The sequence below is a fragment of the Anomaloglossus baeobatrachus genome, chromosome 5 (genome assembly GCF_048569485.1).
Source record: "Anomaloglossus baeobatrachus isolate aAnoBae1 chromosome 5, aAnoBae1.hap1, whole genome shotgun sequence".
NCBI lineage: Eukaryota > Metazoa > Chordata > Amphibia > Anura > Aromobatidae > Anomaloglossus > Anomaloglossus baeobatrachus.
In genome coordinates, this window is record NC_134357.1 from 102,358,393 (window position 1) to 102,384,962 (window position 26,570).

Here is a 26,570-nt window from a genome sequence, read left to right on the forward strand (position 1 = left end):
CATTAAGACACCATAGTGGTGATTAGACCAGAGCTGCATGGCAACATCCTAGGAAGTTAATAGGAGTTTGGTACATTAAGGGACTGATTGGTACTTACCATTCATCAAATCTCCCTTCTACATCATTATCACAGCTGCGTGTGTGCTCGAGGCTTACAGCCCGCAAGAGAGACTTACATATATCAATCACATGGAGAAATGCCAGGCATACCAGTCCCATTCACAGACTGCGATATATGCAGAAATATGACATTGCAAGAAATTCTCTCCATTCCAAAGGACGTACCCCAAAGTAATACTCAATTGCCCATTTGTCGTAGTTACCTCTGCTGCAAAATAGTTTTAATTGTACTCGCCCTAAAACCCAGTGTAGGGGAAAACATCTTACATAAGACCTCATTTCTTCTCTGGCCACTGATGTCAATCATCAACCAACAAGCACAAAGGATCTTCAGAGGGAGAAGACAAAGCTCTGCTTATAGCTACAAAAAGTTACGTCCAGAGAGAAGGTTACTAAAATGTGGGACATTTAGTTGGCGTCTACTCTTTGGGATGGATGGATAACGATAGAGGATTGATAGAGAAATAGAAAATGTAGCGCCGTTACGGGCATCCCGCACTATCGCGCCCCACTTCACCCTCACCTTCCTGAGCACCCATCGGTAGCTTCTGTGCCTCCAGTCCCAGACACCAGCTCCCAGGGATTGTGCATGCCACGCAGGTTTCCAGAGAGCTCTCACCTAGTTTTAAAGGGTCAGCGTGCCCTATACCCGAAAAGTATTCAAGGCATCCGCCACTTATGGGAGGTGCCTGGGCAACGTGGTCTATCCCTAGAGACACGTTGCTAAATGTCAAGTCCCATCCAGTTTGCGGAGTCTTAAACTGAGTGTGCCAACACGCATCTGTACTCTAGCATCTGCTGTGCCAGCCATCCCTGCTACATCCTCTGTGCCTGCTGTACCTACCATCCCAGCTTCATATGCAACATCTGGCATTTCAGCAAAATCCTCCATACCTGCCAGTCCCAGCTATCCAGTTTGCATCAGCTATTTCCTGTCACAGTATTTGGACTCCTTGGAGTAGCATCTGGTGACTATCGGCAGCCAAACAAAACCTAACCATCAGAGGCTCTGGTGAATACCCGGTGGGCGCTTAATTACACCCCTCCAGGTTGAGCCGATGCTGCAGTAGTGCTACTTTTACTTTTTTTTTTATTATTGATCAGTCTTTGCAAAGTTATGAATCTTTGCAACATACCTTATCTTGCTTAATTTTTTTTTCTAAACTTCAAGCTAAAAGGGCTGGTTTACCTGCGTTGTGAAAGGGGTTGTCCACTCTAAAATATAAGTCTCCAGTCATTCTATGTAGCTGCAGACTTAATCAATGTTCCCAGCGCGCACAGTGTGCGTTGCGAGGGTTCACCGGTTTCTGAGCCGGGAACATCATTGTGCAATATGCATGTTCCCGGCCAGAACGTGACTAGTGGGTATGGCCTCACTCAATACAAATCAATAATGATCAATAATTAAATAAAAAAAAGTTTAATTACGCTAATTAACTAATCTTCCACGCTTCATAAAGGTCTGTCAACAAGTAGATCAACATCTTCCAGAATCTTGAACACGGCTTTGGAATGATACAGAATAAGGGCAAGATAAGCAGGAGGAATACGACCAGCAAACGAGTCATCTAAAATAAGAGATTATTTTATTGAAGTCAAATAAAAACTGCTAGCAATACATCCAGCACAGTACATACAGTATTTTAACAATACCTAAAGTATTGAATGTAACTTTATAATTTAAAGGGAACCTGTCACTTTATTCCTCCCGAAAGCTGCCAGCTTTCAGTCATGCAGCTTTCGGGAGGAATAGCAAATACAATCACTGGACACAGCACTGAGAGTGGCAGCTATAAGCACGCCCCGACACTGACTGAAAAGTCGGCTCAGAATTGCATTGGTACAGAGCTGGCTGTTAGTGGTGCTGTAATTGCATCAGGAATGCCTGTATGACTGAAAGCCGACGGGAGAAAAAGTTCAGTTTTCCCCAAGTGCTGCACTTAGAGAATTTTACACCTTCATAATGCAACTGCAGGTTGAATCTATACCCGCAGGTTAATAGCGTTATCAGAAATGGTAGGTTCCCTTTAAAAAGGAACCTGTCACATGATTCATGCTGAGGTATGTGCCCCCGATGAGTGTTGCTCACGTTTTTGAAGCGTTGTTTTTTTTACTGCAAACTCCCAACTACGCTCCTGGTGACTGACAGGTCTCTTCTATATCTATAGACATCAGGAAAGAACTGTCAATCAACTGGAGTGGTGCGGAGGGGATCCAGCCATGGTTACCGACTCTAAACTATGAAGCACTGCAGCCTGAGAAAAATATACCTGGCTGTTTTCAGGCTCTGATCCATGCTGTCCGTGGTATGGGCAGCATCAATCAGCTGTCAGGTCCCTTTAATTCATGCACTATTCAAATAATAACTATGACTAGAGGATATAGAAAAATAAATCACTTTAAATTCACAGGAAATAAGAGTTAAAAGGACATATTTCCTTGTGAAATGGAAACCCACGCACATCATCTAGCACTGACAATGATTTACAGGACAAGAAAAATAACACAGGAAGCAGGAACAAGGATCCATATATAGCGTGACCTCTGCATATTTACAGCAGTGTCAAATCAGACCTGTGCTACCATAATCATCCCATCTACACAGCTCCGGGGGTTTCCTCTGAAAAGCAGGGAGGGACAGCAACATAATTGATAACAATAACATCAATCATGGTTAAATCAATAACATGCGAGGATATGATGACTGTGGAGACACGAAGGTCAAGGGGTGCTCTCATCCGATGGCCTGGATGTCTTTAGAAAGACCACAAAGACCAGGGCTCATACCACTGAACACTTGCACTCCTTCCCCGTGAGCAGAAGACTACTCAGACTGCACAGGGTGAGGAAAGCACACATTGGTAAGACTTTACTGTGTCACAATTGTACAAATGACAGTCTCACCCTTCCGCTGGCTCACCAGGAATTACAATTTTTATGACTTTGGGGCTTCTAGGGCCAACTATCCCAGCCAGCAGCACCCCGCTTTTGGCGGGCACCCACTGAGAGGAGATAGCGGCAAGCTCATGAAGCTGACTGAGCACAGCAAGATATGTAACCAGGTGACCAGACTAACCCAACTTGGGTATTCCTAGCAAATTTGTGGGCAGTAAAGCAGTTCTATAATCCTCCAGCTGGAACCATGGATCCTAAGCTGAAGCTATGTAGAATGATGATCGTGACAGGAGCAAGGCTCTTTTTAGATCTCTAAATTGTCATTTTGTGAGAATACAAAATATTTTTCTATATGCTTTTTACTATGAGAATATATATGCTTTTCTATTAAAAAAAACAAATACTTTTTTTATATGAGTAAGAAGAGAGCCTGCTTTCTGGTTATTGCTGCATATCAGGAAAGCAAGTATGTTTATACCAAGGTCAGCAGCTGAAGACTAATACAAAGGAACGGAATGCAGATGTTGATAAAGACTGGCTATCTGCGCAAGTCCAAATTTATGGCCTGAGGTGCTAAACTCTGCAAGATATGGAGTTGGAGATTCAGGAGGGGTTGTAGGGGAAGTCTCAAAAAAATGGATGTGTCACAGACTTTTTGCATATGTTTTTAATATAACCAATGGCATACTTACGAGTTTTACTAAGAAATTAACCCATTACAGCTCTATAAAAAAAACTTGTAAAAATAAAGCACGTCACTCTTGTGCACCTGCTCTCATTAAGTGGGGTTTAAACCAGATATCTGTGTGGCCTAAATTCCTTTGCTGGCACTCAGTGCTTTCCAATTTGAGATTTCAGCAGACATTTGCTGTTAAGCTGGAAACACATCTATGCGAGTAAAATCGGTCCGAGTTGGCTGAAAAAAACTCGGCTGATTTTAGTTCACGTTAGGTCCGAGTGCAACGCAAGTGCGATGCTTTTTCTGAATAAATTAATGATTTTACTAGCGTGTGTAATGCGTGTGCAATGCGTGTGTAATGCGTATTTTTTACTATGTCATCTGCCATTCAGCTCTGCTACATGGCCGCTGACAGCAGACACAGACAGCCATGTAGCAGAGCTGAATGGCAGATGACGGCAGACACAGACAGAGCCGCACGATCAGAATGAACTCGGGTGAACTTCACACGACTTCATTGTCATGCTGCGGCTCTGTCTGTGCCGCGTCCTGATTAGCAGTCACCAGTGAAGGACTCACCAGGGACCGCTAATCCCCCGAGTGACTGAAGTTAGCAGCCCTCTCTCATACTCACCGATCCCCGATCTCCGGCGCGGCGCTGCACGGCATTCACACTGCTGCGGCGGGTTTTACTATTTTGAAAAAGCCGGCCGCTCATTAAACAATCTCGTATTCCCTGCTTTCCCCGCCCACCGGCGCCTATGATTGGTTGCAGTGAGACACGCCCCCACGCTGAGTCACAGGTGTCTCACTGCAGCCAATCACAGCAGCCGGTGGGCGTGTCTATACTGTGCAGTGAAATAAATAATTAAATAATTAAAAAAAACGGCGTGCGGTCCCCCCAATTTCAATACCAGCCAGATAAAGCCATACGGCTGAAGGCTGGTATTCTCAGGATGGGGAGCTCCACGTTATGGGGAGCCCCCCAGCCTAACAATATCAGCCAGCAGCTGCCCAGAATTGCCGCATACATTAGATGCGACAGTTCTGGGACTGTACCCGGCTCTTCCCGATTTGCCCTGGTGCGTTGGCAAATCGGGGTAATAAGGAGTTAATAGCAGCCCATAGCTGCCACTAAATCCTAGATTAATCATGTCAGGCGTCTCCACGAGATACCTTCCATGTTTAATCTGTAAGTTACAGTAAATGAACACACACACACCTGAAAAATCCTTTATTAGAAATAAAAAACACTAACAAATTCCCTGGTTCACCACTTTAATAAGCCCCAAAAATTCCTCCATGTCCGGCGTAATCCAGGATGGTCTCCAGCGTCGCTTCTAGCTCTGCTGCATGGAGGTGACCGGAGCTGCAGAAAACACAGCCGCTCCTGTCAGCTCCATGCAGCAACTGAGGTGAGTATCGCGATCAGCTGAGCTGTCACTGAGGTTACCCGCTGTCACTGTTGGAGGATCCAGCAGTGGCCGCGGGTAACCTCAGTGACAGCTCAGCTGATCGCGATACTCACCTCAGTTGCTGCGTGGAGCTGACAGGAGCGGCGGTGTCTTCTGCAGCTCCTGCCACCTCCATGCAGCAGCGCTGGATGCGACGCTGGACCATCCTGGATTACACCGGATATGGAGGGCTTTTTGGGGTTTATTAAATTGTTGAACCAGGGAATTTGTTAGTGTTTTTTATTTCTAATAAAGGATTTTTTCGGGTGTGTGTTTATTTTCTGTAACTTAAAGATTAATCATGGAAGGTATCTCATAGACGCCTGACATGATTAATCTAGGACTTATTGGCAGCTATGGGCTGCCAATAACTCCTTATTACCCCGATTTGCCAACGCACCAGGGCAAATCGGGAAGAGACGGGTACAGTCCCAGAACTGTCGCATCTAATGTATGTGGCAATTCTGGGTGGCTGCTGGCTGATATTGTTAGGCTGGGGGGGTCCCCATAACGTGGAGCTCCCCATCCTGAGAATACCAGCCTTCAGCCGTATGGCTTTATCTGGCTGGTATTAAAATTGGGGGGGACCGCACGTCGTTTTTTTTATTATTTAATTATTTATGTCACTGCACAGTATAGACACGCCCAGCGGCTGCTGTGATTGGGTGCAGTGAGACACCTGTCACTCAGCGTGGGGGCGTGTCTCACTGCAACCAATCATAGGCGCCTGTGGGCGGGTAAAGCAGGGAATACGAGATTGTTTAATGAGCGGCCGGCTTTTTCAAAATAGTAAAAGCCGCCGCAGCAGTGTGAATGCCGTGCAGCGCCGCGCCGGGGATCGGGGAACGGTGAGTATGAGAGAGGAGGGGAAAATGACCGACAGACTGTGAGAGAGGGACAGAGATAGTGACGGACCGACAGAGAGAGAATAGAGACCGAGAGGGAGAGACCGACTGACAGAGAATAGTGATTGACAGACATTGTGAGACATCACTCGTTTCTAGTGTTTTAGGAAACATGCGAGAAATGTATTTAGAAAATCGGATGTCACTAGGATGGTGTGAGTGCCGTCCCGTGACATCCGATTTTTTACACGCTCCCATAGACTTGCATTGGAGAGACTCGCAGTAGAAACTCGCAAAAAAGCAGCATGCTGCGATTTTTTTCTCAGTCCGATTTGGACTGAGAAAAAAAATCGCAAATGCGAGCTGAATCATTCACTAACATGTGTCCGATGCCAATGCGAGTTTTTCTCGCATTGCTCTACTGCGAGAAACTCGCAAGTGAGAAGCAGCCCTCAAGAAGGAGATTTCCCGAAAGCTCTGGAATTTCTCCTTGACAATTTTAGGGTATTGTTTCTTACAGGATTGCAGGGAGATGGCTAGTCACTCATTGGTTGTTAGTTTATTCCGACTGCATACTTGTCCTTAAAATTTATGTAGTCAAAAGGGTTAGGCAATCTGCCCTTAGCAGGCAATCCAACAAAATAGCAGACCAAAGGGCTCCAGTCAGTCTGGCCTGAAACAATGGCTAATTTCTCTTGCTTTATTGAACAGAGGAACAATATGTCTGGCCTAATTAAGAACAGTTCACCCCCCACACTTAAGTGGCCAGATGCCGAGTCATCACAATGATTTTGCAACTAGTGATTGGTATTCATATTCAAAGATTGCCAAGGCTTGCTGGCCAAAGTCAATGGCTCCTTGGGAAAGGTCAACTAGCAATACAGAACAAAATCTCAACACAGAAAATAGTGGAGAAATACAAAACTGACCAGTTACAATGAGCCCTTAAAGGGAATCAATCAGCAGGATTCTGCTATTTAATCCGAAAACAGCATGATGTAGGGGAAAAGAGCCTGATTCCAGGAATGTATCACTTACAGTTAGGTCCAGAAATATTTGGACAGTGACACAAGTTTTGTTATTTTAGCTGTTTACAAAAACATGTTCAGAAATACAATTATATATATAATATGGGCTGAAAGTGCACACTCCCAGCTGCAATATGAGAGTTTTCACATCCAAATCGGAGAAAGGGTTTAGGAATCATAGCTCTGTAATGCATAGCCTCCTCTTTTTCAAGGGACCAAGTAATTGGACAAGGGACTCTAAGGGCTGCAATTAACTCTGAAGGCGTCTCCCTCGTTAACCTGTAATCAATGACGTAGTTAAAAGGTTTGGGGTTGATTACAGGTGTGTGGTTTTGCATTTGGAAGCTGTTGCTGTGACCAGACAACATGCGGTCTAAGGAACTCTCAATTGAGGTGAAGCAGAACATCCTGAGGCTGAAAAAAAAGAAAACATCCATCAGAGAGATCGCAGACATGCTTGGAGTAGCAAAATCAACAGTCGGGTACATTCTGAGAAAAAAAGAATTGACTGGTGAGCTTGGGAACTCAAAAAGGCCTGGGCGTCCACGGATGACAACAGTGGTGGATGATCGCCGCATACTTTCTTTGGTGAAGAAGAACCCGTTCACAACATCAACTGAAGTCCAGAACATTCTCAGTGAAGTAGGTGTATCTGTCTCTAAGTCAACAGTAAAGAGAAGACTCCATGAAAGTAAATACAAAGGGTTCACATCTAGATGCAAACCATTCATCAATTCCAAAAATAGACAGGCCAGAGTTAAATTTGCTGAAAAACACCTCATGAAGCCAGCTCAGTTCTGGAAAAGTATTCTATGGACAGATGAGACAAAGATCAACCTGTACCAGAATGATGGGAAGAAAAAAGTTTGGAGAAGAAAGGGAACGGCACATGATCCAAGGCACACCACATCCTCTGTAAAACATGGTGGAGGCAACGTGATGGCATGGGTATGCATGGCTTTCAATGGCACTGGGTCACTTGTGTTTATTGATGACATAACAGCAGACAAGAGTAGCCGGATGAATTCTGAAATGTACCGGGATATACTCTCAGCCCAGATTCAGCCAAATGCCGCAAAGTTGATCGGACGGCGTTTCATAGTACAGATGGACAATGACCCCAAGCATACAGCCAAAGCTACCCAGGAGTTCATGAGTGCAAAAAAGTGGAACATTCTGCAATGGCCAAGTCAATCACCAGATCTTAACCCAATTGAGCATGCATTTCACTTGCTCAAATCCAGACTTAAGACGGAAAGACCCACAAACAAGCAAGACCTGAAGGCTGCGGCTGTAAAGGCCTGGTAAAGCATTAAGAAGGAGGAAACCCAGCGTTTGGTGATGTCCATGGGTTCCAGACTTAAGGCAGTGATTGCCTCCAAAGGATTCGCAACAAAATATTGAAAATAAAAATTTTTTTTTGGGGTTTGGTTTATTTGTCCAATTACTTTTGACCTCCTAAAATGTGGAGTGTTTGTAAAGAAATGTGTACAATTCCTACAATTTCTATCAGATATTTTTGTTCAAACCTTCAAATTAAACGTTACAATCTGCACTTGAATTCTGTTGTAGAGGTTTCATTTCAAATCCAATGTGGTGGCATGCAGAGCCCAACTCGCGAAAATTGTGTCACTGTCCAAAGATTTCTGGACCTAACCGTATTTCAACACATTCAGTGTTTTATCAGCAGGAGATTATCACTGCTTGACTAAGTGTCAGATGCAGCTTGATCAGGCAAATCTATCTAACCCTGCTCCAACCATTAATTGACAGCTTGCTGACAATGTAGTGTGCATGCTGATCAGTGGTCTGGGCGGGGTTATATAAAGCTCAGCATTGTGCCCACTACTACATTTACAACAAATAAAGTAGGGATTTTATCAATTCAAAACAACACCAAGCAGTCCTGTAAGTGACTGAAATCAGGTCATACATCATGCTGCTTTCAGATTACACAGCAAACACCTGCTGACAGATTCCCTTTAAAAAAAAAACAACATGTATTACACATCATAGAAAAAAAATGTATAAATGTATGCTGGGGGTCCTGCTGGGACTACCAATGGTCCTGACAGAGGAGATTTGAAGTTCCCTACATGAATAAAGCCTCAGTGAGGATGTGTGCCCACAACTCCTATGGATAGTGAATTGAGCAGTGGTCACACATGCTCACTAGAGCTCCATTCACTTTTGCACCACCATTCTTGTGATCGGTGGAAGTCCCAGCAATCAGACAGCCAGTTATGAGATTATCACCTATTCTGTAAGTAAGTGACACGTCCACTCACCCGATTTTACAAGAGTCATGATCAGTGACCCTGTTAGATATGGCTAACGTTCTGGGGAAAAGGGTGCAGGACGTAAAGGTTGAAAAAAAAATTGGAATACTAAGGACTCACTCACACCACTGTTATAATATGGTGCAGTGATGATCAAGAAATAATGCTGCCTGTTGTGTTTGGCAGCATATCATAGATCACGTGCACCCATACAAGTCTATGTGTGCGTGTGAATCATCGACTGCACTCAGATGTCATCTAAGTACAATGCGATATATGCCGAGACAAGCAATGGAGAAAATGTAGAGATTAATCTCTCCACCTTCTCCGCACCTGTGAGAATCAGATTGCAGTGAGTGACACTTGGCTCATGCTCGCGGCAGAGTATGAGCAAAGTGTCACTAGCGTAATACATCAGACTGTCTCCCATCAGCTGCTGTATGCTGGTGTGACATGGCCTGAAAGGTCAGTGCAGGGCACTTAAAGCAGAAGAGCAGAGAGTGACAGACCCCACACTACACACAGAGGGCTGGTTAGAGAGTGACAGACCCCACACTTATTGTCTCCAATTTATTAACCCCAAAAACACCCAGCTCCTACATAATCCACACAAGGTCCCGGCTCTGCTACATCTGAAGTGACAGCCGGCGGCCATAGAAAATGATCGCCTGCTGTGGACTTGAGAATGAAAATCAGCAGCTGGTGGTTCTCATGGTCCTCCACCTATGACAGTAGGTAACCTGACTAAAGGGACCTCAATGAACTTGGTAACCTCTCCTGAGTCAGGTTACCTGCGGTCACAGGTGGAGAACCATGAGAACCTCCAACTGCAAATAACCTGAGTGACGTCACCACTGATTGCCAAGTCGCTCCCTGGAGTTACAGTGTGTGGTCATGTTCTTGCTCACTGTCACTTCAGATGTAGCAGAGCCAGTATTGACATAGGACCTCGTGTGGATTACATCAGAACTGGGTGTTTGGGGGTTGAAAAAGGGGTGAAAGTGGGTATTTATTTGTATTTTCTTTCAAATAAAGGTTTTTTTTTTCATGTTTGTCTTTATTTCTTTTCACTTATAGATTAGGAATGAGGGGGTCTCATAGACGACTCCCATTACTAATCTAGGGCTTAGTGGCAGCTTTGAGCTGTCACTAACCCCTTATTACCCCAATTGCCATCGTACCACGGCAACCGGGAAGAGCCGGGTAAAGTTCCGGGATTGTCGCATCTATAGGTTTCTATTTTTAGGCTGGGGAAGCCTAATAAGCATGGGTCTCCCCAGCCTGAGAATACCAGCTCACAGCTGTTGGGCTTTATCTTGGCTTGGTACCAAAATTGGGGGAGACCACAAGCAGTTTTTGTAAAATGTATTTCTTTAAATTTAAAAAAAAAAAAAAAGCTGCACGCGGTTCCTCTTATTTTGATACACAGCTATCCTAAGATAACCTCACAGTTGGGGGCTGCAGCCTGTAGCCATATGTTTTATCTGTGCTGTGTATCATAATATGGGGGGACCCTACAACATTTTTTTATTTTTTTTTTACATCATGACATGGACCCACAGACAGGGTTTGTGATTGGTTGCAGTCAGACACGCTATTACACAGGCTGGGGGCGCGTCTGACTGCAACCACAGATGCTGGTGGGTGGGGAAAGCAGTGCATATGGATGAGGCTAATGAGCGGCCACAGATGTAGAACAGGAACAGGAACAGTGTGACAGCCGCATCAGAGACTCGGGAAGTATAGCGTGCCTGCTCCAATCCCCCTATGCCTCATATTTATTCATTTATATAGCGCTATTAATTCCATAGCACTTTACATACATTGGCAACACTGTCCCCATTAGGGCTCACAATCCTAGTCCCTATCAGTATGTCTTTGCATGAGTTTCCTCCCACACTCCAAACACAGGGAGAACATACAAACTCCAACAAGTAGATTAGATGTTGTCCTTGGTGGGATTTTAACCCAGGCCCCAGCGCTGCAAGACTGCAACTCTAACCACTGATCCACCATGCCGCATTCTGGTCCCCATAGACTTATATTTTGTTTTTCTTTTTCTTAAACCTAGTTAGACCGACCCACTGATCCAGTTATCTGTGAGTGTGCCCATCACTATTTTACTAAAACAATGCATAAGACAAAAAAGCGCAAAACAACCTTGCATTTTTTTAATGCGTTTTCTGACACATGGTGCGCTTTTCAGCCAGAGAGTGTGACAACACAAAACTGCAGGTGTGGACATACCCTAACTGCTAGATGTCCTACATTGATTTTATCAAAATGACAGTAAACAGCTCAGTTAGTGATACATTGCTGGAATCAGGGTCTCTGTCTCTACATTATGCTGCTCTCAGATAGGGAAGGAAAAACCTGGGGACAGATTCTTTTTAAGTAGTTGAGAGTTTGTATGCAAGGGTCAAGAGACATAATGTAGCTGTTGGCAGAACAAGTGATGGTCTAACAGCTAAGTTGCTTAGGCACCTTTAGGCCTTCAGGTTCAGCTGGGCAACCATCTAGGCAAGCTCCCCATGCACAAGTGTTTGATCCGGGGTCTATAGATATTATATTGTCAGCCTACATTAGTCTAATGCCACAGCTTTAGAAAAAGAAATGGACTGCACATTCAGAAATCATACATTGACCTTTATTTTAAATTTACTAAAGCTATGTGCGCACTAGAAAAGTGATTTTTCTCAAGAAAATTTCTTGAGAAACTTCTGGGAGTTGAAGATTACCGCACCTGCGGTAAAAAACTGCAACAAAACCGCGGGAAACACGCATGCGTTGTTGCCGCGGTTTTGACGCAGTTTTTCTGCAGGTTGGTCCCTGCGTTTTTTTATGCTGAACTGCAATAAATAATATAGATAATAGATAGATAATCGATAGATAGACAGATAATGGATAGAGGGAAAGATGGATAGATGAATAGATAGATAGATGAGAAGCTGGCACCCTTTAGTGACTTTCATGTGGCACTAAAGGGTGCCTAGCCTTGCATTTAGCCAAAAAATAAATAAATAATTTAAAAAAAAAATGACGTGAGGTCCCCCCATCTTTTGTAGCCAGCTAGGGTAACGCAGAAGGCTGCAGCCTGCAGACCACAGCTGGCAGCTTCACCTTGGCTGGTAATCCAAAACAGAGGGCACCCCACTCTGTTATTTTACATTAAATAAATAATTTAAAACAAAAAACGTGGGGTCTCCCCAAATTGGATCACCAGCCAAGGTAAAGCGGACAGCTGGGGTCTGATATTCTCAGACTAGGGAGGTCCACTGTTATTGGACACTCCCCAGCCTAAAAATAGCAGGCTGCAGCCGCCCCAGAAGTGGCGCATCCATTAGACGTGCCAATCCTGGCGCTTCGCCCCCAACTCATTCCGTTGCCCTGGTGCGGTGGCAAACGGGGTAATATATGGGGTTGATGCCAGATGTGTAATGTCACCTGGCATCAAGCCCTGGGGTTAGTGATGTCACGCGTCTATCAGATACCCAACATCACCAACCCAGTCAGTAAGAAATAAAAAATAGACAACAAAAAAAGTTTTATTTGAAAAAACACTCCCCACATTCCCTCTTTCACCAATTTATTGACAAGAACAATCAAATCCGGGTCCGGCGTAATCCAATAAGGAGGGGGGGTCCCACGACGATCCATACCATAGTTACTGTCCCAGTCAATGAAGAACAGAAAGTTCCCCATTGGCTGGGAGAGTAATGCAGTGACCTGAGCTAACATCAATAGCCCAGATCATTGCAGGGGATGCCGAGCGCTGCCATCAGGAGGATAGATGAGATCATTACCTGCTGTGATGATCTTCTGCACTGCTGACGTCAGCGCTGTCACTGCCTTCTATGCCCGCCGCGTTCTCAGCAGTATCGCGAGAGCCTGTGACGTCACCGCCAGTGACAGTCTCGAGCCTCGGGCATAGACGGCAGTGACAGCGGTGACGTCAGGAGGCAGGAGATCGTCACAGCAGGTAATGATCTCATCTCACCTCCTGACAGCAGCGCCCGTCATCCCCATGGCTGCACGCACTGCTGTGTGTCAGTGTCTGCCTGCGCTGCAGCGTGACAAGCTGCCGATACTGCGGGCAGATACTGACACACTGCAGGGCAGGCAGCGGCGGGGCCGAAGCGGGACACAGACTCCACGGGCACCTGGAGGTCACACGGAAGTGCTTCTGTGCGGCGTCCAGGGAGTGAGACGTCTGTGTTTACTCTGCTCCGCTTCCTCTTCTGTCATAATGACATCACTCCCTGCAAAACCGCAGGCAGCGATGAACATTACCGCAGGTAAATCGCGGCTATACCGGGGGTATACCGCACATCATTTGCTTCACAAAGAATTTTCTTGAGAAAAAAAACGCAGTGTGCGCATAGCTATTTTTTTTCCCATAGGTTTTGCTGGAAAATGTCTGCAGAAAGATTTCAAAACATTTCTCAAGAAATTTCCGCAGCATAACCGTGGGTAAATCCACGGGTAAAAACGGCTAGTGCACATAGCCTAAGGCTGGTTTCAGACGTCCGTGTTTTAGGTACGTGTGACATCCGTTTTTAACACGGATGTCACACGTACCCATGTTATTCTGATGTGCCTCACACGTGTGTGTTTGCACACGGACTGTGTGACCTTTCATGACCCCGTACGCACACATGCAGGCATCTCCGGCAGCACGGATTTCACACGGATCGCACACTGATGTGATCCGTGTGACATCAGTGTAAAACATACCGGAGAAAATATGGGTCTTTTTAATAAAAAGATTTTCTATATTTACCTCTCTCCAGCACTGCTGCCTCCAGCTCCTGACCCTCGCTCATTATACTCACTTAATATTCAGTGCCCTGTGGAGCTGGAACAGCGCTGGGTACTTCAGTGCCGGGGACCACATCGCTGGGTGAGTTTACAGCAGAGAGAGTGAGTGTGCGCGTGTGTGTGCGCGTGTGTGTGCGCGTGTGTGTGCGTGTGTGCGTGTGTGTATGTGGTGAGAACCTGGAAGCCGGAACCTCACGGGGACAGCATCGGGGACTCATCACAGTTCCCAGTGAACTCTGATGAACCCGTGAAGCTGTAGCGTGGGTGTCGCGGGGGTCATCAGGATGTCATCAGAGTTCATTGGGAACTCTGATTACCTCCTGGATGTCACTGTGCTTTGTGAATACTCACCTGTCCCCGCGGTGCTGTCCTCGGCGGTGCTGTGCCCGGCGCTGTACCCGCGATGCTCCGGCTTCCTGAGTGCGGTGAATAATCGATGAATATAATGAGTGGCGGTCAGGAGCAGGAGGCAGCAGAGCCGGAGACAACAGGAAAATATGGAAAATCTTTTTATTTCACAGACCCATGTTTTCTCCGGTACCTGTCACACGCATGCAAAAACGGATGTCACACGTGTGACCATAACCATGCGTGTGACTGGTATCTGATTAAACACGGACGTCTGAAATCGGCCTAAAACTGAACATGAGGTTTCTAGTTTAACATTCTGATCTGACTGTATGAAGCCCAAACTACAGCACAGTGTACTTCTCCATGGGTCCCTAACCATAAAGGTGCAGCACTATGCACAACAAAGGGAGCGACCCGGTGCCACACAGCACCCCCTGCTGCAAGGATGATAAATTAGCACCAGCGACTTTATTGAAAATGAGGTTGAGACATTAAGCAAACCCAGGCCCCAATTATCAACAATTTCTCTCTACCGGCCTTTGGATAAATTAATAAATCAACCGGAATTGGGAGAGCGAAACCGACGCAGTGCCCACACAGGAGGTGAGTATAAGCCTTCTTTATTTTAATGGGACCAAACATGAGGAAGCAGAAGGGGTTGTCCTACTAATGGACAACCCCTTTAATTGGGCAGCTTTGCTATTCTGTTGTTAAAAAACGATGTATGGTGATGGAGATGTATGTATTGCCATATTGGTTGTCATCCATTGTTTAAAGTAAAAGATAAACCTAAGAAACTATGGAATATGAATTTTAACAAAAGAAGAGAAGACAACAAAATAAAAAGAGGAGAAAACCATTGATAACTTGGTAAAAAAAAGGCCACTTCACAGAGTAAGATCAATTATGGAATGAGGTGGAGACTGGAGATATTTTTCATTTGTCTAGTTTATGGCTTTTCTAACAGTATGAGATGGGCTTAATGAGATCCGCGTCCATATATTGAACACAAGCGATGATTTAACCCACCGGCTTCAGAAGATCTTACTAGTGTCGATAATGAACTCCAGCTGATCTGGAAGAGCGAGGTGATCGATGCCGGCCTAGGACGGCTCTATGATGACTGAAGAGCGGATGAAAGATGTAGGATTGCAGCAATATTGTATTGCGAATCTGTAAGAAAAGACTTGTGCGTCCGAAATATAGGTGGTTCCAACCAAGGAGGAGCATTTATAAACCAAAGATATAAGGGGGCTTTACACGCTACGACATCGCTAATGCGGAGTCGTTGGGGTCATGGATTTTGTGACGCACATCCGGCTGCATTAGCGATGTTGTTGCGTGTGACACCGATGAGCGATTTCGCATCGTCGCAAAAACGTGCAAAATCGCTCATCGGTGACATGGAGGTCCATTCTCGATTATCGTTACTGCAGCAGTAACAAAGTAGTTTGTCGCTCCTGCGGCAGCACACATCGCTCCGTGTGACGCCGCAGGAATGAGGAAGCTCTCCTACCTGCCTCCCAGCCACTATGCTGAAGGGAAGGAGGTGGGCGGGATGTTACCTCCCGCTCATCTCCGCCCCTCCGCTTCTATTGGGCGGCGGATCAGTGGCGCAGCTGTGACGTTGCTGTGACGCTGAACGAACCACCCCCTTAGAAAGGAGGCGGTTCGCCGGTCACAGCAACGTCGCAGGGAAGGTAAGTAGTGTGACGGGTCTGGGCGATGTTATGCAACTCGGGCAGCGATTTGCCTGTGTCGCACAACCGATGGGGGCAGGTGCCCACGCTAGCGATATCGGGACCAATATCGCAGCGTGTAAAGTAGCCTTTAGGATTAAAAAAATGGGTTGCAAAAGTGGACATACCATTCATTGTAAAAAAACAAACAAAAAAAACAAACAACAACTTCGGAAACTTAGCAATATGTATATAACCTAAATCTAATCTATCAATCAATGCAATTGTTAATTATTGCACATGTGACTGTATTAAAGGGTATATGTCACCAGGTTTTTGCCACTTAATCTGAGAGCAGCATAATGTGGGGGCAGAGATCCTGATTCCAGCGATGTCACTTACTGAGCCATTAGTGTAGGTTCAATAAAATCACTGTTTAATGAGCAGGAGATCATTACAGGACTACTTGGTGGGCTGTCAGGTAGTCCAGCATATTCATGAGCTCTGTATAACTGCTAGATCTGCAGCAGAGAAAACATTGATCTTAATAATAACAGCAAACAGCTCAGTAAGTGACACATCGCTGGAATCAGGATCTCTACCCCTACATTATGCTGCTCTTAGATGGGGGAGCAAAATCCTGGTGACAGATTCAATTTAAACCAAACATTCTAATACTCGAAGATTAATACACAAAAACTATGTTTTATACTATTCTTTTTATGGTGTAAATTATCATCAGGAGCCCACTATAAATATCTCCTAACAAGCCTCATACATCAAGCCGCGTCCACCAGGTGAAGGAAGCATTAAATAAATCCTTTTTGGCCCAATTTCCTTGGTCCATATTAGACCTCAATTTATGACCCATCTATAATATAACAGCGGCTCATTTATTTTTCACAAGTAGCCAACCCCCAGCCACCCTCATTGAGATCACGCTGCGCCTATCCAGAGGGTGGCAGACAGCACTCCAGGCCTGATTTATTTTTACTGAGGCACAAAATAAATCTTGATATCGTTAGAGCCAAAAACAAACGAGCATTTACTGTGATTTACAATGGAAGCATTCCCACTGTATTCCCTTGAAATCAAGATTTAGCACATCAATATCTGGGAAAACAGTCAAATCCGAATGCATTAGCACTAGAAATGGGGTACACAAAGCCTAGGCTACTGTACATATCTGTTTATACATCCATCAGGCCGTCTTTCTCCGATTTCTTACATTTTGCATCTGTATTAAAAGCTGAAGGAGTTAAAGTATCTGAATTAAAATACAGAAAACCTGAAGATTCCGTTTTACATCAGTTTTCCGTCTGTTTTTGACAGATACCCAAAGATCTGAATGACTGAGACTGAGCCGCAAAAATTGGTAAGAATTGGACATGCACTCAGCTTAACCCCTTCCCGTCATGGCCATTTTCCGTTTTTTTTTGTTTTTTCCTCCCCTTTTTTCAAGAGCCATAACTTTTTTTTATGCATCCATCAATATACTGTACCATTTTGTAAAGATGTGATACATTCTGGTATCCTCCATTTTCAGTTAGCCATTAAAAGGCATCAACTACTCATCGTTTCTGGTACAGAATTTGTCTAGGTGGGTCAGGAGAAATTTGGAGGCAATTAAGCTAACCGCTATCCCTGGTCTGCTCACTCCACTTTGCGGAAACCTGGGGTTTCCAGCAGGTGCATCTGGCCAATCCATATTGCACAAGAAGAAACAAGATCATCCCATGGTCAAAGACTACATAGACAACTCAGAGGTTAGATCTCTATCATCTCTTTTCTCAGAAGCACTGGTTCCTCAGGGGGCTTGGTTTTTATACGAGCAGGTGAAAAGCTATATTAGGTCTTTAACCCCAAGCGACAATATTTTAAGACCTCCTACTGCTTTTGAACAGCTTTGCTTGAATAGGTACCCTCCTTCCCATCCGGTCTCATTGCGGTACAACCTGTTTCTGGACATGGTGACTACTAGAGGTCCACAACTCCTTTGCTTCACCAAATGAGAGGAGGATCTGGGGAAACGCCTTTCTGAGGGTGACCGTGCTAAGATTCTACTGTTCACTAAGCACTCTTCTATGTGTGCTCTGACGCAGGAGAGAAACTACAAGATCTTGATACGGTGAAAAGGATGCCTGACGACAATTAAAGCTACGGTATGTTCCCTGGTTCATCGGACACCTGTTGTAGATGTCTGAGAGAAAGAGGCTCGTACATACATATCTGGTGGCAATGCCCCTCTATTAGGGCATTCTAGAGAGACGTATTCGTTCTATTTAACAAAGTTTTTGGAATGGGGATTTGGCCTACCCCTGAGCTTGCCCTTTTGTCTCTAAGTGAGCTCTCCATTGCTAAATACAAGAGCAGCATCCTTAGGCATTTTCTGTCAGCCGCGAGGAGGCTGATCCCCAGATGGTGGAAACAGGTAGTGACACCTTCTAAAGCTGATCTGGTTTCAGAACTTAATGAGATTTATAGGATGGAAGAACTTCTAGGACAGGCAACAGACACTTCAGAAAGGGTGCTGAAGGTGTGGACCCCCTGGATTATGTACAGAGAATCTGTGGAATTTGGACTGTGGATTGCAAGTTAGTGAACCATGTCTAGTATGGGGTGACAGAGAGAAGTGAGGCTTGAACCTCTAATGCAGGGCTCTGTTTTCTTTTTCCCTTTTTCCTCTTACTTGGGCCCCTTTCACACGTCAGTGATTCTGGGACGTTTGTGCTTTTTTTTAAACGTACCAGAATCACTGACATACGCAGACCCATTCTAATAAATGGGTCTGCTCACACATCAGTGATTTTTCACTGCACGTGTCTCCGTGCGGCGTACCCGCGTGTGCGTGATTGCCTCACGGAGACATGTCCATTTTTTTCTGGCATCACTGATGTCCCACGGACCACGCAGTGGTGTGGTCCGTGAAACACGTGCCAGAAAAAAAAACGTGCTTTTAAAATAAAAATCATTTTTACTCACCCGGCGTCCAGCGATGTCCTCTGCAGCCCGTGCAGCTTGCTGCTTCTGAGCCGGCTCATTACTGTCGCGCATATTCATGATGCGCGACACAGCCGACCTGGAAGCAGCTGCTGCGGGGGTCAGCGCCGGCCGGATGCTGCACCGCGGGAGCGATCAGCACCATGGAGAGCGGGAGCGGGCGCAGGTGAGTTGATTTCTAAGTGCAAACACGGGCCACGGAGAACGGAGCCCGGATTGCACTTAGACAACCCACGTGTGCCGAGATTCACGGCACACGCAGGGACATGTGCGTGTTTTACACGCCAGTGAAAAACGTCAGTGTTTTTCACTGACGTGTGAAACGGGCCTTAAGGTTTCTATTCTATTCTATTTCTTCTTTTCGCTATTCCTACTAGCTCTTCGATAATGCTTTAATTTGAAGATAGATCAATATCACGGTTTTTACTCATATATTGAGATCCATGTATGGTTTTACCTACTAGATATGTCATTCTCTGTTTCCTTTTTCTTGGATCTCTTTAATAGTTTTATGTAATCACTTAAAAAATTTCTTTGAATGTTTTGTATTGACTACATTTTCTTCAATAAATCTTGATTTGAACAAAAGGTATCAACTACTGAGGACTCTCAGTTCTTACAAACTTTTTTTTTCCATCAATTTAGCCATACGAAAGCTTGGTTTTTTTGCGGGATGAGTTGTACTTTTAAAAAGCACCATTCATTCAGCCCCATATTATACTGGAAAACGTGGAAAAAAATTCCAAAGTGTGAAGAAATTTAAAAAAAAAAAAAGTTCAATTCCCTAACATTTTTTTTTTATTTACTATGTCCACTACATGGTAAAACTGACCAGGCAGTATGATTCCCCAGGTCAGTATAAGTGCATACATATCAAACATGTATGGGGTTTTTTTATAAGTGGTATTTTTTTATTATTTTTTTTTTTTTTTTTTTTACAAAAGTTGTAAAAATAAAATTTTAAAAATTGTGCTTTTGGGCCATTTTCTAAGACCCGTAAGGTTCTAATTTTTTGGGATCTGAGGCTGTGTGAGGGCTCTTTTTTATGTCCTGCGCTGATGTTTTATTTATACAATTTTGCTGTAGGTGAGATGTTTTGATCACCTTGTATTGCATTTTATTCAGGGGTGGACATATCACATAATTTTTGTGTGTTCACTAGTGATTTTATTGCAATGTTGCAGAGACCACAAAATTGTAATTCTGAAGTTTGATTTCTTTTGTCATTATGCCCTTTACTAATTAGATTATTTTTTTTTTATTTGACACATCAGGCATTTCTGAAGGCGGCAATATCAAATGTGTGGGGTGGGGAAGAGAGGGTTAAAATAATTTTATTGTCAATGGGGCAAAAAGTGGGGTGATTTGAACTTTGTGACACTTTTTATTCTTAATACTAGTCCCCTTATGGGACTTGAAGCCGTGATCATCCAATCATTTCTGCTGTACAGAGCGATGCATCCACCCTGCTCTGTACAGCAGAAACACTGACTTCCTATGAATGATGGCTCACAGCTGGCGTTCACAGGAAGTTTGTTATCACAGACACATGGCCATCATCATGACAACTCATCAGTACCCCGCGATCACGTCACGGGACTGCCAATGGGAGCGGGGAATCGCGAGCTCCCCACCAACGCGTGTTAAATACCGCTGTCAGAGATTGAAAGCAGGATTTGACTAGTTGACAAGTGTGGGCGGATCTCCAATCCACTTCTGTCTGTTAGAGGCACATGTTGTTACACAGTGACTACCGGGGTTCTGCAGGACTAAGGGACCCCCAGTGAGCGCCGCCATAAACAAGGTACACAGGGAACACAATACAATGTTGGACTCTGGCGCTAGGGAGAGGAGAGCGGTGTCACCTCCTGCACTCACCTGAGGCTGATGCCTGCACTCCTTAATGTCTCCATATGAGTTCTTTCACCCCGCTGCTGATCACATGCCTAGGCCCTCACTTGCCCTGAACTCACCCTGTCTAGCGAGAATGCTGGCAAGAGCATTAGTCTCACCACTGCAATAATCCAACACAAGAGTAGGAAGAGAAACAGGGGAAAATAGACTCAAAGGAAAACACTCCAACCAACTCCAATGTAGCCAACACCACAGCTGCAATTGTCACAAAACGTCAGCTTCTTCCAGAGACTGGCTCCTTTCAAAGTGGACAGTTTAGATATGAGAATCTATAACCGACGTCAGATGTTCAGACACATGACTATTTGTAGTGAAGGGGAGTGGTCACAAAGAGCTGGACCTGGAATCAAGGCTCCAAAGGATAGCGAGATAAGAAAGAGTCCTTAACTCCTACAGCACCAAAGGAAAGTGAATACATTTAAACATAAGATGCAGACCTGACCACAATAAGGCGCTGTGACCTTCTGGTCCCAGGCTCACCAGAGATACCCCCAGAGCGGACTACACCCATAACACGTCAGTTGATCAGATCATGTGCAGGAAAAGGAGCGAGCTCAGAGTGCGAGCCGTGATCAAAGTCAGGAAGCTGACATAGGACATACCGGTATGTCCTACCTTGGTAACGGGTAACTGTTTTAATTTTTATTTCATAAATCAATAGTGCATATGAAATTAAGCAACTTTGTCATATTTCATATCAGACACATCTGCTTCTTTCTCTGCCGGAATTGATCAGTTATCAAAATTCTCAATTCTGAGGTAAAATCTGTATTCAGTGAAGACTTTCCCGTTACTGAGATGGGAGACAGCGGCTGTTACTGATGAGATTCTATGTAGATAGAAGAGGGGTGGAGCCATGCCTATAGCCCCTCCCTCCTTCCATCGTCATAGAAACTAATCAGTCACAGCCGCCGTCTCCTATCTCAGTAAGGCTATGTGCGCACTAGAAAAGTGATTTTTCTCAAGAAACGTTTTTGAGAAACTTCTGGGTTTTGAAGATTACCGCACCTGCGGTAAAATACCGCACCAAAACCGCGGGAAAAACGCATGCGTTTTTGCCGCAGTTTTCCTGCAGGTTGGTCCCTGCGGTTTTTTATGCTGTAACTGCAGTAAATAATATAGATAATCGATAATAGATAATCGATAGATAGACAGGCAGAAAATGGATAGAGGGAAAGATGGATAGATGAATAGATAGATAGATAGATAGATAGATAGATGAGAAAGACCTATACAATGTCCCACCTCCCTACATATTCTAAGCTGGCACCCTTTAGTGACTTTCATGTGGCACTAAAGGGTGCTTAGCCTTGTATTTAGCCAAAAAAGAAGTAAATAATTAAAAAAAAAAAAACCAGGTAAGGTCCCCTATATCTTTTGTAGCCAGCTAGGGTAAAGCAGATGGCTGCAGCCTGCAGACCACAGCTGGCAGCTTTACCTTGGCTGGTAATCCAAAACAGAGGGCACCCCACGCTGTTATTTTACATTAAATAATTTAATACAAAAAACGTGTGGTCCCCCCCAAATTGGATCACCAGCCAAGGTAAAGCGGACAGCTGTGGTCTGGTATTCTCAGACTAGGGAGGTCCACAGATATTGGACACTACCCAGCCTAAAAATTGCAGGCCACAGCCGCCCCAGACGTGGCGCATCCATTAGATGTGCCAATCCTGGCGCTTTGCCCCAACTCATCCCATTGCCCTGGTGCAGTGGAAAAACGGGGTAATATATGGGGTTGATGCCAGATGTGTAATGTCACCTGGCATCAGGCCCTGGGGTTAGTGATGTCAAGCGTCTTTCAGATACCGGACATCACCAACCCAGTCAGTAAGAAATAAAAAATAGACAACAAAAAAAGTTTTATTTGAAAAAACACTGCCCAAAACATTCCCTCATTCACCAATTTATTGACAAGAACAATCAATTCCAGGTCTGGCGTAATCCAATAAGGGGGTTCCACGACGATCCATACCATAGTCACTGTCCCAGTCAATGAAGAACAAAATGCTCCCCATTGGCTGGGAGAGTAGTGCAGTGACCTGAGCTAACATCAATAGGTCAACCCAGGTCACTGCAGGGGATGACGAGCGCTGCTGTCAGGAGGTTAGATGAGATCATTACCTGCAGTGACGTTTTCCTGCTCTCCTGACGTCAGCACTGTCACTGACTTCTATGCCCGCCGCGTTCTCAGCAGTATCGTGAGAGTCTGTGACATCAGCGCTAGTCACAGTCTCGGGCCGCCCGCGAGACGGGCATAGAAGGCAGTGACAGCGCTGACGTCAGGAGAGCAGGAGATTGTCACAGCAGGTAATGATCTCATCTAACCTCCTGACAGCAGCGCTCGTCATCCCCGCAGCTGCCAACACTGCAGTGTGAGAAGCTGCTGATACCGCAGTGCGGGCAGACACTGACACACTGCTGTGCTAGCAGCCGCGGTGCTGGAGCGGGACACAGACTGCACGGGCACCCGACGGAGGCCACACAGAAGTGCTTCCGTGCGGGGTCCAGGGAGTGTGATGTGTGTGTCTTTACTCTCTGCTCCGCTTCGTCTTCCTGTCATAATGACATAATTTCCCTGCAAACTTAAGGCAGTGATGAACATTACCGCAGGTAAACTGCAGCTATACCGAGGGTATACCGCTCATCATTTGCTACCTGCGGTATTTCGCGATTACATTACAGTGAATGGAGTGAAATACCGCAGGTACCTGCGGAAAAGAAGTGACATGCACATTTTCTCAAGAAATTCTGCAGAAAGAATTTTCTTGAGAAAAAAACGCAGTGTGCGCACAGCTATTTTTTTTCCCATAGGATTTGCTGGGAAATGTCTGCAGAAAGATTACAAACATTTCTCAAGAAATTTCTGCAGCAAAACCGTGGGTAAAAATGCAGTGTGCGCACAGGGCCTTATGGGAAAGTCTTCACTGAATACAGATTTTACCTCAAAATTGAGAATTTTGACAATAACTGATCAATTTTGTGTCTGATAAGAAATATGACAAAGTTGCTTAATTTCATGTGTACTATTGATTTATGAAATTAAAACCACAGTATCGTTTTAACAGAATGGACACACTGATCCATTAAATAGAAAAAAAAGAAACATTAAATCCTATTGGTTAAATTCCATGTCTGTTTTGAGATCGGACAGCACGTGTATGAGAAAAACAGTTTCCTAAATGAATCCATAATCTACCGACACTTTCATATTGCGTTTTCACCTACGTTCACTGGTCCTGTCGGGGCATCCGTCTGAACCTCCCTCCCCCTCTACTACGTTCGGTTGTCCGCCGGCAGAAAACGTATATTCCCGAAAATGGTGCAAGATAGAGCACAAGGCACAATGGCCCTGTCGGCATATGTGTCCCAAACATGGTTTGCGAGGGGGGGTTCGGACGGATGCCCCGATGGGACCAGTGATCGTAGGTGAAAATGCAATGTGAAAGTGCCCTAACAGATCAAGTAGGTTATTGGAATCCTTCAGAAATGTGCCCTAATTGCATGGGGGAATATAAGGGGCAGTACAAGGGGTTTCAATATTAGAGTAATCTACTTAGTTAGCAATAAGATGTCATGAGCTGGTCGGTCTCCCAAGATCCCCAGTGCTGATGACATTACAAGGATGATGAGGTCGCTAATGGTAACCAAGCGTGTGTGAATTGTGGCCGATGTTAGGGTACCGGCCCATCTACCAGTGATCACCCATCCAGCTGCACTTAACTTTTACCGGAATGCCCTTTTTTTGGCTCTTTTAAAATTCCCGAAATGTTGAGCGGTAGATACCTTATAATTACGCCATAAACATACAACACAAGCCGTCTTATCACATGTAATGGAACCAATGACACCTGGTGTGGGAAGCCGTCATCCCATATTGCACAACAGGAGTCTGCTTACGTGTTAATTTACATCGCAGTAAAGAGATGTTCCCAGGTGAACAGCCGCAGTGCTCCATGTATTTACTTTCCATCAGATTAGGTATATTATTACAGATAAGAATTGCTGCAAACGGAATACTGCACCTAGACAACATTTCATCTTTAACCATATATAAAAGGAAGAAGAAATCTTAGGCTCTAGAAGAAGAGACCTCATCATAGGCTGACGTACCGATGGGTGCTCTGTCCGCATAAAGGTGGTGGGCGAATGTCGTGTATGTTTTATTTTACCCCATCTGCATCAGCAAATATCACAATTTGGTGCAGATTTGCTATTGTGTTTTGTGACAAGATTACTGTGAACACTCCCTAGCAGCCATTCTGCCCGCAGTGAACATACCCTAAGTGTGCGCTCACAAAAAAATGATGCATGACAATTGCACTGTCTCCATTCTGGAAAATCGTGACATTAGAAATGCAACATGACTGCATTGTGTGACTCAACACTAACAGCTTTGCCAAGATTACGATCTTGAACAGTTAAGGCTACTTTACACACTGCGATATCGGTCCCGTTATCGCTAGTGTGGGTATCCGCCCCCATCTGTTGTGCGACACGGGTAAATCGCTGCCCGTGCCGCACAACATCGCACAGACCCGTCACACATACTTACCTGCCCGGCGACGTCGCTGTGACCGGCGAACCGCCTCCTTTCTAAGGGGGCGGTCCGTGCGGCGTCACAGCAACGTCACTGAGCAGCCGCCCAATAGCAGCGGAGGGGCGGAGATGAGTGGGACGTAACATCCCGCCCACCTCCTTCCTTCCTCATAGCGGTCGGGAGGCAGGTAAGGAGAGGTTCCTCGTTCCTGCGGCGTCTCACATAACGATGTGTGCTGCCGCAGGAGCGACGAACTACATCGTTACTGCTGCAGTAACGATAATCGAGAATGGACCCCCAGGTCACTGATGAGCGATTTTGCATGTTTTTGCAACGATGCAAAATCGCTCATCGGTGTCACACGCAGCAACATCGCTAATGCGGCCGGATGTGCGTCACAAATTTCGTGACCCCAACGACTCCGCATTAGCGATGTCGCAGCGTGAAAAGCCCCCTTTAGTCCCATCTTCAAGATCTTATCCTAATATGTAGTAGATGTAATAATAATATTAGCAAATACCTCCAATTAGAAACGTAGAATAGTTCTTCTGATTCACTCTGTCGCGTACCTCATGTGCAGGGCATTGCAGAACCTTAGGTATCCATGGTTACAACCATGCTTATAGTCAAAGTTACTTGTGGTCACAACCATGGATTCCTAAGGTCCTGCAATGCCCTGCACATGAGGTAAGCGACAGTTAATCAGGAGAACTATACTACATTTCTAAATCGGAGGTATTTGCTAATATACCCCTCATATTTGCCCCCCATAACGAACAGTTACATAAATAAGCTCCCAAGTTTTTTCTCTAAATCTGTGTATGTGGTGTACGTTCAGTGTGTTTATATACTCACCTACTGCTACTTTTTCTGTGATCTGGCATCATTCTGTTCCTCTTCTCAGTGATGTCACCTCTCTGCTGACTCTCTGAGTCACGCTGTGCTCTTTCTGAGCTGGAAATGGCTTTTA

The 26,570-nt window shown here is 45.0% G+C and overlaps 1 protein-coding gene across 1 annotated transcript in view; it reads right to left on the bottom strand.

Annotated features, from left to right (window-relative positions):
* The window catches only part of SGMS1 (sphingomyelin synthase 1), a 415,891-nt gene that overhangs the window by 261,195 nt on the left and 128,126 nt on the right, over nucleotides 1-26,570 (bottom strand). The gene's annotated exons all lie outside the window — the stretch shown is intronic.